This window comes from Protopterus annectens, chromosome 11.part0, assembly GCF_019279795.1.
Source record: "Protopterus annectens isolate FY-2018-M chromosome 11.part0, PAN1.0, whole genome shotgun sequence".
Classification (NCBI taxonomy): domain Eukaryota; kingdom Metazoa; phylum Chordata; order Ceratodontiformes; family Protopteridae; genus Protopterus; species Protopterus annectens.
The window spans coordinates 639,327,638-639,342,773 of record NC_056745.1 but is presented as its reverse complement, the minus strand read 5'-3'; the positions used below and the strand labels follow the sequence as shown (position 1 = coordinate 639,342,773).

Here is a 15,136-nt window from a genome sequence, read left to right as displayed (position 1 = left end):
CATTATAACAGTTTTAGGTGGAACAAAAATGCATGCCAGTGTAGTGCTCTTTCCTTGCCAGTAGCCCCTTAGTACTATATATCTTCCATTATTATCTTTTTTTCCTCTTCTATCACTATTGGAGCTCCTCTTGCAATTAATATAAGTACTTCTCTTTTCCTTTGCCCCAGATATTCTGCTGAATAACCATCCTAAAAAACTTTCTTTATCAAATTCACATGCTCAGTTCTTTCCAGGTGTGTTTCCTGTAGCATAGCTATTTGCACTCTACATTTTTAATATAGTTCACTACTCTTTCTTTCTTATATTTATCTGATAGACTATTCAGATTGGAAGGCATTACAGAAAGCATAATTTTCTTATATAGTTATTAAGTATATTTCCTGCATTTTATTGTGGTTTTATAATTTGGACTGATTCCTCAGATCTAGCTCTGTTGAAACTGTCTCCCCCCCCCCCTGTTCTTGGTAGTAGTTTAAATTTGGTGGCTTTTGCAGTGCCCGCCCCACTGTAGATTTGATCTAGGACACTCCCCCAGTCCCATCTCTTTACCGCATTCTATCTAATAAACCCTTTCTGCACTTGCTTTTAGTCCTTTTTAATGTAATTACATTTTTTTTCAAACTGTGTGTGGACTAATATTGCTACATACTCAAATACTGTTTTTGCTACTTTTCTGAAAAAAAAAAAAATTTCTGCTTTTACTGTATTTGTGTTTCTTCCTAATTTATTTTGCTTTTGCGTCATCTTAAAAGTACTCAGTTGTATTTATTACTTCTTGGTGCAACTCATTCTAAGCCTTTTAGTTTAAGCACTTGGGCTTCAGACCAGTTGTTTTACATTAGAGAACTTGGCATAGCTCCTCGTGGTCCCCTGCAGAGTTCCTAAGGCAGCAGAGAGCAGAAAAAGCGACTTTCTTGATTATAAATATTTTTTTAGCATTTTTTATTGCTTCTTTCGATCTATTGTGCTTTTCGACCACTGTTTGTGCTTATATTGCTGTTATATTACCTGTTTTTCCTGTTTTTCTGTGCTTAAATTGTTGATTGCACTTCTTGGCTAAAGTTTTGCTTAAAAGTTAACAAACAGGCAAATACACTCAAGTGTACTAGCCTTTGATAACAATTTAGTCGAATAACAAAGCCTTTACTGTATTTTCTGTCTGTGTGTGCAAAAAAAACAAAAAAATACTTCTGCTTTCCTAACTTTCCTAGCTAGTTGTTCCAGAGACCAGATTTGCTGATCCCTGGGCTTTGTATTTGGTTCCTGTGTTCCTCCATTTTCTTGTGTGGCCAGAGGGAAGTTTCTTTACTCACCAGTGAGAGTGGGGAGTACTGAGCTGCCTGTTTGTCCTCAGAGGAGTGGTTAGAGACAGCAACTAGTAATTAATTGGCCATTTTGGGTCATTTCCTGTTTTTTCAAGCCCCCTGCTATAAAGCGCGCTTTGGCGGGCTTTTCTGGCATTAGAGAACTTGGCATAGCTCTTTGTGGTCCCCTGCAGAGTTCCTAAGGCAGCAGAGAGCAGAAAAAGTGACTTTCTTGATTATAAGTATTTTTTAGCATTTTTTTATTGCTTCTTTCGATCTATTGTGCTTTTCGACCACTGTTTGTGCTTATATTGTTGTTATATTACCTGTTTTTCCTGTTTTTCTGTGCTTAAATTGTTGATTGCACTTCTTGGCTAAAGTTTTGCTTAAAAGTTAACAAACAGGCTAATACACTCAAGTGTACTAGCCTTTGATAGCAATTTAGTCGAATAACAAAGCATTTACTGTATTTTCTGTCTGTGTGTGCAAAAAAAAAAAAAAACAAAAAAATACTTCTGCTTTCCTAACTTTCCTAGCTAGTTGTTCCAGAGACCAGATTTGCTGATCCCTGGGCTTTGTATTTGGTTCCTGTGTTCCTCCATTTTCTTGTGAGGCCAGAGAGAAGTTTCTTTACTCACCAGTGAGAGTGGGGAGTACTGAGCTGCCTGTTTGTCCTCGGAGGAGTGGTTAGAGACAGCAACTAGTAATTAATTGGCCATTTTGGGTCATTTCATGTTTTTTTCCAGCCCCCTGCTATAAAGCGCGCGTTAGCGCGGAGTTGCTACAGTAGCACACAAGAGCAGCGGCGGTTAATCAAAGTTAAACTATTCGGGCTACCTAAAGTCCACTCTTCAAATTTTCCCTTAAAACAGCCTTCCTTGAACTGTACTACTGATCTAACCAGAGTATCCTATAACTAAAAAGTTCATCTCTACTTGATTCCCAAGTAGACTATTCTCTATCTATAAAGCCTAGCACTTGCTCCTACAGTACTTTTCATCTTGATATAGCACTTTTATTATAGATAGTACCCCACCAGCCTAAAACCCCTTTCTCGATCACCCACATCCCCCGGAGTCTTTTTTAAGTTTTTTTGTCTATTCCTTCTAGCATGTTGAGGGATCAGTTGCTAGTGTCCTCTCCTGCTCTGCTGGTGAACCTGGGAATATTGAGGCAATGTTACAATTGCCTCATGTACACAGACAACCCTCTCCTTCTCCCACAAAACACAAATACATGCGAGAGATGCAACTATACAGCCAAACTGGAGGCTGAGCTCTCTCAACATAGGACTGGCAAGACCAGATAGGAGGAGAAGGTAACCACACACACCACATACCCAGTCTCACATAGTACTATCACAACTTCAAATCATACACATAAACACACAAAGACATACTCGGAGGCTCTGATCAAAAATCTACCAAAACAGCAGAGGCCACCAAAGCAGACACCCAAACAACCACCACCTCAGGACACAACACATGCAACACATAGACCACACAGTCAGTGTGCCAAATAGTCACAGCCCTTAAGGCCAAACACAATGCCAGACACACTCGTCATTGGTGACTCCATAGTCAGACACACTGACGTCCCGCTCACCAGATTGAGTAAGGAGAAGGTCACAGTAAGCTGCCTGTCGGGCGCTAGAATCCGCCACATAACGCAAGCACTCAGGTCTCTCAACAGCAGGTACAAGTACGACTCAGTCATTGTCCACGCTGGTGTAAACGACCTGAGACGTACCTCCTTGGACTACATGAAAAGAGACATTGAGGAGCTCTCTGATTATGTAGCCCAGGCAGGTATGACCCTGACCCTGAGCAGTATCCTACCTTCACCAAGAATGATGCCACAATACAGAGATAAGATGATCAGCTTTAATAATTGGCTTAAACTCTGGTGTCATTCAAAGGGGATCCAATGTCTGTCTGCCTGGGATGACATGCTGGACAAGCCACGCTGCTTTGCAAGGGACGGCTTGCACCTGTCACCCCTGGGCTTCCGGTGATTGGCAAAGGCTCTTGCCACCCCCATAGTGCCTTTTTTAGGCAAGGCTCAAATTCTAAATCTACCACCCTAGAACACAAAAAAGGAAAAAAACTAAGGGTAATGCTGCTCAATGCCAGAAGTCTCAACCTCAAGATGCACGCACTCGAGGCCCTTCTCAGTATGGAGAACATTGATGTCTGTGCTGTGACTGAAACCTGGTTCAAGGCTCCTGAGAGCACCCCAGCACTATCAGGTTTTACCTCATATCATGTGTTCCGGCCCCAAAATCCGGACAACACCAAGAAAGGAGGGGGGGTGTCCATATTCATCAAGGACACCCACACCTCAAGGTTGGTGGCAACGCACGATGCATCGGAGACCATCCAGGTGCAATTAACCATAGGCAAGACTGCTCTGCAATTTGTAGCATGTTACAGGCCACCCTCTCAAACTCAGGAAACTCACATAGCTTTCCTGAAAACACTGGAGGGGATAAATGTATCTCCAAACACCATCATACTAGGTGACTTCAACTACCCTAATATAGACTGGGATCACTACTCAAGCCCAAACACTCTAGCCCAAAGGTTCCTGGAGTTCATAAACTCAAATGCCATGGAACAACTAGTCACCATCCCCACAAGAGGTGAAAACATACTTGATCTCATCATCACGAACATGGGATCACAATGTTCAACACCGGAAGTATACCCCTCACTGGTGAGATCAGATCATAAACTAATCTCACTGGAGGTCCTCATCCCGCCCCACCCGAGATAAAAAAGACCACAGTGAAGAACTTCTCAAAAGCCGACTTCACACTTCTAAAGACTAGTGTGGTCTCTTTTAAGGCCCCCGAGCCAGCGGTAAACATTACTCAAGCCGCTGAATCACTTACAAATGCCTTCTACCAGCACCTACAGGACTGCATGGATCAGGCAATCCCAAACAAAACAAAGACTCTTTGTACCAAAGGCAAGCGTCCAGTCTGGTGGACCCCAGCCATAAACAAGCTCTACAACAAAAGGAGGAAGCTACTACAAGCTAGAGCAAAATCCTTAAAAGGTAAGACACCTTTGATCATTATAAGTAAAAAACTAAGAGCTCTCATAAAATCATCCAAGGCAAATTCTGAGAGAAAAATCGCTAAGGACTCAAAAGACAATCATAAGGCCTTCTTTAGCTATGTTAGGAACCTGGGAGGAAACTCCTAGATATGCTCAGAATTAGTTCAAAATGATGTGAAAATTACTGAACCTACAGACATTGCCAATATACTGGCTGACAGGTTCAGTGCAAACTTCTCTCCCCCTCCCCCCCAAAAGGAGAGATATCTATACCAGAGGATTGTAGCCCCCCCAATCATCTCTAACGCCCAAGTGAGAACTGCTCTCTCTAAGGCGAAAAACACAGCATCCATGGGACCGGATGGTGTCCCCGGCTGTGTGCTCCATGAACTCAATGAGGAATTAAACCCGCAGTTAGGACAGCTGTTTAATCTCAGCCTCACCTCAGGATACGTACCCAAGGAGTGGCGCACGGCAACTGTGGTCCCACTTCACAAAGGAGGTGCCTCCACCGACCCTGGAAATTACCGTCCCATCAGCTTGACAAGCCTGATCTGCAAAGCCATGGAGAGGATCATAATGGAACTCATAAATAAAGACATAGGGAACTTGCAGACTTTGGATCCAACCCAGTTTGGCTTTGTCAAAGGCAGATCATGCCTTTTAAACTTGGTTGACTTTTTCGAAAGAGTCACCAAGGCCATTGATGAGGGAAAGGCAGTCCATACAGCCTACCTCGACTTGGCAAAGGCTTTCGACAAAATACCACACTCAGGTATCATTGAAAAACTCATCAGCTTAAATGTAAACCCATACATCACAAGATGGGTTGCAAACTGGCTAAGTGACAGAACCCACAGGGTCAGAGTTGCTGGCGCCATGTCAGACTCAAAGCCTGTCACAAGTGGTGTCCCACAGGGCTCAGTCCTGGGCCCACTCTTGTTCGGCATCTACTTTTCTGAAGTACAAGCAAACACAGGAGGGTTATGGCTGACAAAGTTTGCAGATGACTGCAAACTGGGCGCCATAGTCGAAAACACATCTGACACAGATATCCTACAGAAGGGTCTCACAGAAACGGATAACTGGTGCCAGAGCCATGGCCTAAAGTTAAACGCCAAGAAATGCATAGTCATACCCTTCGGGAAAAACAAGGTTACCCCTAGCTACCATATAGGTGGCAATCCACTGAGCACAGAAGAAGTTATCAGGGATCTGGGGACCCAGGTTGACAGTAAACTTTCATTTGACACTCACGTTGCTAAAGTAGTTAGGAAGACCTTCTACATTGCCCACCTGATCATGAAGGGATTAGATCAAGGGAGGTCATTGTTCCCCTGTACTCATCACTCATCAGACCAATGACTGAGTACAATGCCCCATTCGGAATGTATCTGACCCGACACCTGCAGCAGCTGGAAAGGCCCCAAAAGTTCCTCACCAAAAGGATAAAGGGTCTCAAAAATATGTCTTATGCTGCCCGACTGAAAGAACTCCAGCTCTATTCAGTCGCTTACCGCTTGCTCAGAGGTGACCTGTGCCTGACATACAAGGCCTGTCAAACCCAGATTTGATGAACATGCTTCACCTCAAAAAATCTAGATCCCTCAGAACTACAAGGGCGGGAGACTTAAACCTTGACACGGTTATTAATAGGACGTGCTGGAGGGACAGATTCATCACCCAGAGACTCCCTATGCTGTGGAACAAAATCCCGGTACATGTGAGGCAGAGCACCTCGCTGGCCATGTTCAAGAGAAATCTTGACCAATGGATGGGAGATCGCAGATATACCCCAGGAATTACCTCAGTGTCACTGCTTGACAGAGGTACAGCAAAATAATGGGCATAGTTTTCTTCAAACTAAAGGGGTGGCGAAAGCCACAAAAACTCTGGGCTAGGCTTATAAATGCCCTTGGGCAGATAGCCTAGTATGAACCTATGAACCTATTACCACCTTTTATGTACAACTGCTTTTTTGTTAAATGTTTAGTTCCAACTTTTGTTACATGCATATATATGGTTCTGCAGGCTGGTCTTTTATACAGTTGTTACTGTCATATCCATTTGAGCCTATGCTACATGTTACATAACTTTTTTTTTTTGAAAGCCCTCAAACAGAACAAACAACCCCCCAAACCCCCTAAAATCAATTAACTTAATAATAACACACAAAAATATGTACATTTTCAAATACTGAAGTGTTTGCTTCCTAATAAAAACAAAAGTTCTAAGTTGATAGCCACACAGACAGGCTAGAGTTAACGAAAAAGAAAGGTTAGTCATGCTAAGATGCATGGTACATCCTGTGCTATTTTTCCTATCTTTATAGCTCTTTCAGCTGAGAAAACGAATGGTTTCAGTAAACACTTTCTCCAAGCCATTTCTCTTCATCAAATTGTCTTCTAGTGACATGAAAATGAGATACAAAACTGCTAAGGGTACCTTGTTTACCAGAAAAAAAGCCTTATAATATTCAATATTCTTTTTCATTTTCATGCTTTGTAAGAAGCGTGTTACTGGATAACACCTAGGGTCTTAATGCAGTCATTTCCCTATGCAAGCATGGGAAAAAGCACACTGATTTTTCTTTTGTCATACTTTCTTAACCAGACTTTCCCCTCTCCCCTACTTTTCTTCTCTCCTCCTTTTTTTATATTGCAGTGTCTACATTTTTTAAAAGTGAACAAAAAAAAAAGAAAGAAGAAGGGAGAAAAAAAAGAAAGAAGGGAGAAAAAGAAAAAGAAAGAAGAAGGGAGAAAAAAACAAAACCAAAGCACTTGTTATATTAGTATCTCCACTTCTTCTTCTTTTGGCTTTTCCCGGTTAGGGGTTGCCAAAGCAGATCACCTGTCCGCTCATGATTGGCAGTGGAGTTTTACAGTGTTGATTTGCCAGCCCAGCACCCAACCTTCCATAGAAGACACACACATGCATGCACTCATGCCTAGGACTAGTTTAGAGTGTCCAATCCACCTACAGCATGTCTTTGGGATGTGGGAGGAAACTGGAGCACCCGGAGGAAACCCACGCGACCACAGGGAGGACATGCAGATTCCACACAGAAGGCACCCCAGCCAAGGATCGAACCAGAGAACCTCTTGCTGTGAGGCGGCAATGCTAACCGCTGCACCACCGTGACCAACCCATATTAGTATTCTAACTGCAATAAAAAAAAATGAGAAACCTTTACTTCAAGTCTAATTGGTTTTGTCTGATCTTTAAAGCCCTCCCAGCTGAGAAAACCCTTGACTGCTTTCAGAGAATATTATGTCATAGCCAATTTCTCTTTTTTTTTTTCTTTTCCATCCGCCAATCCCCTTCCAACAGACTGTGTCCAGTTTCTTTTTATCAGATTGTCACCATGGAGATATGAGAAACAGCCAGCCAGTTTCTCTCTACCAGACTGTTTCGATGGAAATATGAAGACCAGCTGCAGAATTGTTACCAAGTCTAAATGCATTTGCTAGACAAAAAAAAATCTCATAATATTCAATATTCTTTTTCATTTACTTGCTCTCTCTTAAAACCAATCAATTAAGGTCCTTAATACAGTCATTTCCCCATACAAGAATGAAAAAAGCACATTAATTTTAACTTTGTCATGCCTTTTTAACCAGGCTTTTTTTACGCTGCATTACCTATATTTCTCAAAACTATACAAAACGAAAGAGAGAAGAGCAAGAAAAAGAAAAACAATAGCACCTGTTTACAGTCCCCATTACACTTAAAAATAGCGTGCAAAGAAAATTATACACCACAAATACAGTACTATTATAAAAAGAAAATGTTTTCTTTACTTAAAGTTAGGGCTCTCCCCTCTCTTCCCCTACTGGAAGCATTTTCCTAACATTAGTGACATGAAGTAGGGCTTATACTTTAAAGTCCCCCACAAATCCAAGAAATTTTGAAAAAATCCAATATTTCCAGATTTTCTTGTTCTGTCATATTTCACAAATATTATTATTGCATTGCAATCCCATACTGAGTTGGTGGTTTTATTGCTGTTCTTCTCCATTGCCCAGATCCTGTGTCTGCTCCATTTCCAAAGTAGTCTTGATTCTTCTAGTCATCTCTCATGCTCCCTTCCTTCTCTCCAACATTTTCTGTTGAAATACTAGAAAAGGTTTCACAAGTATGGTCTATCTGTGGTCTTTGTTGGAAAAAAAAATTATTTCCTCCTCAGCATGCATTTCATCAAAAAATTATTTTGTTCCTCCAGGGAAGAATACTTTAAAGACAGCTGAATTCAGCAGTTTGAATCTCACACCCGCATCTCAACATTCCCTGAATAGTGGAATGAATTTACTCCTCTTCTGCCTGTCTCCACATACACTCTGCTGTCTCCCACTTTTAGTATTTTGTCCTTCTGCCACAGTTTTGTCAGAATCAGCTTCTTCTATTGGTAGGATTGCATCTTTACTATTAAACATCTATTTTGCTTTTGTATAGTTTGGTTTGGAGCATACACACGATGTGCCCTTTCAGCTAACATCTCCTGCTCTGGAATACCAGGCCAGTGCTCTCAGTAAATTATTGCAGTCTGTTCCTTCCAGTTTCTCTGGTATAGCTAAAAAATCTCATGTTTTTCCTACGTGCTCTGTCCTCTAATTCTTTTAGTTTTTTAAACATCCCTTCTTGAGCAGTCTCATATTCAGCCAGCCTTTTCTTCAGTTCAACATCTGATTTTTGCAGCTTTTTCATCTCAGCTGAATATCTGTTTAAAGCTTCTTCCATTTTTTCCAGACTTTTGTTGTTTGCATTGATATAGTCAGTGTTTCGTTTAGTTTAACCAGGTCTGTATGCAGTTGTCTTATATTTTCCTGTAGGTTACTGGAAGTCATTCTGAAGGTTGCATTGCTTTTTGCTGAACAGATGCTGGACTATCCCCAGTCAGTGTTTCCTCCTCACTTTTCTGCAGCTGATTTTTTCAGGTCTTCTGTATTTCTTTATTCCTGGCATCCAGACAGTGCACTTTTATACTAGCCAGTTACTGAAATTTACCCATAAACACAAGTCTATTGGCCTTCTCTGCTGAGTTTCTGTTTTCACACTGGGAGAGCGAGAAACAAGTTGTTACTTAGTGTGCAGCCATCTTGGTAGTCACAAAGATTAAAAATACTGAGCATACAACTAGAGATCAGAAACAGAACTCTACAAGAAAAAAGGCCGTATGGGAGTTTATAAAAGAAAATGAACTTGAAGAGGACATTGATACAGTACCCAAGTTTGAAAATGTTGGAAGTGAACAAGTTATACAAGCAGAAGCCTCCACAGAAACCATACTATTTAAATGCATGTAATATAACAGCACACAATTTAATTTATTCAAAGTAGCAAGCTGTTTTCACATCTGGGAGGGGAACAGAGATCAGAAAAGAACAGAAGGCAATCAGGTAAGTGGGAAAACAGACTGTAACATGTGTTTTAGAATGGGTAACCTTAAGTTTAGATTAGGTAATGCCTGTGGGTGCAAATGTTGATTTGGGGCAACTATTTCTATCTGGAGGGGTAAACATTTGTGGAAAATGTACAAAACCTTTTCTGCGGTAAAAGGGATGTAGGCCCCCTTAACAAAACATAAAAGACAATAGCATACGAGTATATTCTGCAAAGCACATAGCAGCAATGCTGAAAGCCTGGAAAAAAACTACTGCCAGTTCCTCAACACACAGTAATACTTTATGATAGTGAAGAAGTTCGTTAAGTAGAAGAAAAACAGAAAACATGTTTTTCCTCAAATGTCTTATAGCTAATATCAGTATCTCAATAAGTAGCACACTTGACTAGATCACAAGATTGTCAGTGTCTTCATCTTGAATGTCCATTTTGGGTAGCGATTTTTTGCAGCAGTCCCACTTTTAGCTTTCCATGTCATGCCCAGAAAATATATGGTGACTGGTGTTCAGCTTAATCAGGGAACTGAACTGAAATGTCTTTGTGATTCATCTTCCACATTTTGAACATGACGGGATTACACTTTTGGGTGCTCCTCCTTCTTTTGACAATGCTAGTTGTCACTTTCGACCTACAACTCAACTGGGATCAGTTTTGAACTTCATTTTCTGATCTGTTGGGATTCTGCCTAGCCATCTTTACATGCATTTTATTTATTTATTTAACATTTGTTTACTGGGAAAGTCTGACTTGGATCGAAGCCAATATTTCAGAGGAGGCCCAGGGAGAAACACTCTAGATGCATGTCTTTGTAACATGGGAGGAAACTGGAGTACCAGAGGAAACCCACAATGATGCAGGGAGGACATGCAGACTCCACAGAGAAAGCACCCCAGCCGAGAATTGAACTGGAGAACCTCTTACTGTGAGGTGACAACGTTATCGCTGCACTATTTCACTGTACCACTAATTTACTTGTTAGCAGAGTTCTGCTTTATTTTAACCCTCACATTTCTGGTTCACAACCAGCTTCTTTCAGTCAACATGCAACTTAAAAAACAAAACAAACAAAAATATCAGTCTATTTTTGGACATCCAGTATTCTGTTTACCACTGATGTCTGCCCTAGGGTTCAAAACCCATTAATTTCTCTCATCATCCCTGATTCAAGGAGGAGGTCCCAGGCTGAATCCTGATTTGCCCATGCAGGAGGATCCTCCTTCTCTAGGGCAACAGTGACTTTACAGTCACTATTCCACTAAGATGGCCAGACTCCTTTCCAAGGAAAAAATTACCTTGCTGTTTCTGAACTGTAAGGCAGCTTTACCCCATTAATTGGAGACACAAAGACAGTGGGAATATTGATGTGATGTAATGCTAGCTAATTAAAACTGTCAAAAATAATTAAAATAATAACTTATAAAACTGTGCCCATACCTTGTAAATGTATATAAATAAAACTGGACTCTGACTGCTGAAAATAACTGTGCTACTTCTGTGAGAATGCTGCATTAGTTTACACTGCTTTGCGATGGAGAGTGTGTTATTGCTGCTGCTAAGTTTTGTTAGATGCTACAGCTAACCCTTTAGTAGCTAAAGAGATTTTTTAGAAGAATGCAGACTAACAGTCTGCATGCATTTTCACAAGGGACGCTTAGCCAGTGTATTTTGTCTTACATAACTGGAAAAAAATACAGTAGGCACTGCAATGAGAATTAAACCCGAGTCAGTATTTTACTATACAACCTCTACAGAATAGGGATAACTAGGTTAAAAGATGCTAACAACTAGACTACGTTGAGGCTGAAGATACAACTAACCTACTGGCTGATACATTTAGCTCTAACTTTACCCCCTCTCCCCTCCATCTGTCCCTCAAGATAGAACTGAAACTGGCTCATCACCAGCTATCTTACAAGACTAAGTCCTTTAAGTGTTATCAAAAGCTAAAAACTAAATTGATGGGCCCTGACAATATTGGGTAAGTAATTGCCTGGGTCTGTAGCATAAAGCATGATTTAGCCACACCTCTAATACTGCTCAGTCTCAGCTTCCATACAGGTTTTGTAGAAAGCAAATAGAGAACAGCTACAATCATTCCCCAGCTTCCATACAGGTTTTGTAGAAAGCAAATAGAGAACAGCTACAGATTTCTCCTGCATAATAAGGACCATCCACAGACCCAGGCAATTACTTACCCATAAGTATGACCAGCTTCACATGCAAAGCCATGGAAAAACTTATCATAGAATTAATCAATTAGAATGTAGGGAACCTCCAAACACTAGACCAGTCTCAGTTTGGATTTGTCAAGGGCAGGTCATACTTACTCAACCTAGTGGAATTTTTTGAAAAGGTCATCAAGGCAATGGATGAAGTCAAAATGATTCACACCACACACCACAATCTGCCCAAAGCTTTTGACACAATTCTCCATTCATAGTAGAAAAGCTAAATAAAGTCAGAATAAAATCCCTATGTCACCCACTGGATTGCCAACTTGCTCACAGATAGGATGCAGATAATCAAAATAGGGGAAGTTACCTCTATAAAAAAAAACAGCACCAGTGGACTCCCCCCCCCCCCCCCGGGTTCTGTGATGGGACCTCTCCTGTTTGGCATCTACTATTCTGAAGTAAAAGACCATACCAAAGGGCTCTGGCTGGGATCAGTCACTGAATCCTTGAATGACTTAGCAATCCTGCAGGAAGACTTGTCTCAAATAAATGATGTGGAACAGACTCCCCATCCATATAAAATAAAGTTCAGCCTTGTCCATTTTAAAGCAGAACTTAGATCTGTAAAGAGGAAACAGTACATTTACCGCAGGACTGCCCCCTCCCTGTACTTCTAATAGAAGGCAGCAGCTCATAAATACTTTATCCCATGCATGGGTCTCCTCAAATTATCTATGGTATGATCGCAGTTAATCTCATTAGGGGAAATATCAACAATGAGATGGATAATGTCAATCTATAACCAAATGGGAGAGGTTATTTTCAAGCACAAAAACGTAAATTGGCTAGGCTTAAAATGGCTTGCAAATGCAGCTAGCCTTGTACTTACTTATGTACCTAAGGGTTCTTGCCTTACAGGTATAGCTCAGATAGCAGCATGAAATGTGTGAAGGCCTTAGTCATCACACAGACGTGCTGCTAACAAAGGTCAGAGGTATGAAATCTTGCCTGTTTGGAAAGGAACCTCTTCTGAGATGTGTGCAGAGTAATATGTACCTCTTACAGAACTAGCAATCTGAATGTGAAGGACAGAGAAATCTATGAGATGTAACATGGCAGTCTGAATTTGAAGCACAGAGTCAGAGAGACACAGGGCATATAGGGTACTTATTTAATTGTCGACAGCTTAGGTTGTCGAACGCTTACAATAGCAAATGGGCACATTATCGAATTTTCTCCTCGGGAAAGAATATGCTTGGCCGTTATTGGGGATTTGCCCTTTCCCCGATGTAGAGCGATCTCGGAGTTGGTATATTTAGTTAGGGTGTGCGTGTGTGTGTGGAGGGGGGTGCAGCCCCTCACTATGTTTGGATGTGTTTATTTATTTTCCTTACGGACGGCCACCCAAATTCTTTCCCAAGGAAAGAATCTGATGATGTGGCCGTTTGCTATTGTTAGCTTTTGACGCTTAGGTGTCAATGTTTTAGGATTTGACAACCTAAGCTGTCAATGCTATGATATAAATGCGGCATATAGCCTAGCAGATGAAAATTGAGAACATTAGAGATTATAAATAACACCAGACAAAAGGCTCTTGAAAGCTTAAGTAATTGCATGTTGGTCCAATAAAAAGTTGTAACCAGAAACTGAGGCATAGCACACCAGAAAAAAAGAAAACTAATTAACCAAATGAAAAATGGTGTGAGAAGAATGACAGAGACCATGGAAGATCATAAATAAATAACATGTTTAATGAAAAATAAAAATTAATAGTGAAACAAGTTAAGAAAGTGCTTTTATCCATAAACAGTTTAAAGGGACTTCATCAGAATGAAAATTATGTTACACCTTCCCTCCTTATATGTTATTCAGTGAAACAATAATGTCTATTTAAAGGGACAGTCCACTAAAAACAATACATTGAATAGTATAAATGAAGCAAAAGACTGCAAGTCATAAAAAATGATAGTAATAAATACATCATATTCATTCATTAGTAAAGCCAATACATAATTCATAAACAACCCTTGAAGAACATATGTAAAAAAACACATTACAAATATAACACATTAAAAATAATTCAGCAACACTTCTCAAAACTAAATTAATATTTTGTAATTATACAGTTGTCAAGCAAGTTGTTGACAACATTCACAGCTTAGCTGCCCTCATCTTTAGAACTGAAATAATAGATATGTTAGATAAGTTTTCATTAATTCCTGGGGAGGGGGGGGATAGTGGCATCTAATCTTAATTGACACACAAGCTCTTTATATTCCAAAAAAGGTTGGGTCTCGTGCTACAGCAGTACTGAACCAGGATATAATTTAGCTGTTTTTTAGCATAATCAGGGTGGGTCCATGCAGTATATAACTGTTTTGTTCTGATGAAGTCACTTTAAACTGTTTGGAGGCAAAAGTGCTTGTTTAACTTGCTTCACTATTAATTTTTATTTTCCATTAAAAGTGGTTTTATTCATTGTCTTCTGTAGGACTTTTCATTCTCCTCCCACCATTTTCATTTCATCACTAAGATATTTTATGGCACATCTGTGTTCCAGTGTCTGTGTTTTCTGTTAGTGGACAAAAACAGCATTTTTTAACTTTTTCTGCCATTAATTAAAGGAAATAGTTGAGAAACGAGAATTAATTGCACAGCTTGGGGGTTAGTTATAGGAAGAGGATCCACTGATGGGAAGTACGAGGATGACAGAGGCATCACCACCATAGTCAGCCTACCTTGTAATAAGGAAGACAGATCCTGGTCTCCATTGGGACACATCCCTGGCAGCAAACAGGTCCCAGACACACCCCACCCTCCCTGCTGGCACCAACAGGAGTTTAAGTTGCTATTCGATCCTTGGTCAGCCACGCCACAGTCAAGGCTCCACCCCTCTACTTCACTACAGCAAGTTAAAAAATAAGCTTTCTTCAATTAAATGTTGCTTTCTAATTATGTTTTATATAGATCCTGTCTGTATTTTCTGTTATATTTCATTAATTTCTTTATTCTTTTTAGTTTAATTTTTATATGTATAGTGCTTACACTCATGAGCACTTTAATAAAACTGAAGCTGAAGTTACATTTCCATATCGGATGCTTGAAATTACTTATCAGTACTGACACTGTACTGCAGCATGGGGAGCGTGCTGTACTCCAGACAATTAGTTCTTCAGGACATATGTTAAACTGA

General features: G+C 40.4%; 1 protein-coding gene across 1 annotated transcript in view; it reads right to left on the bottom strand.

The window, feature by feature from the left end:
* RIBC2 (RIB43A domain with coiled-coils 2) overlaps positions 1-15,136 on the bottom strand; it is a 353,500-nt gene that overhangs the window by 324,737 nt on the left and 13,627 nt on the right. The window lies entirely within an intron of this gene.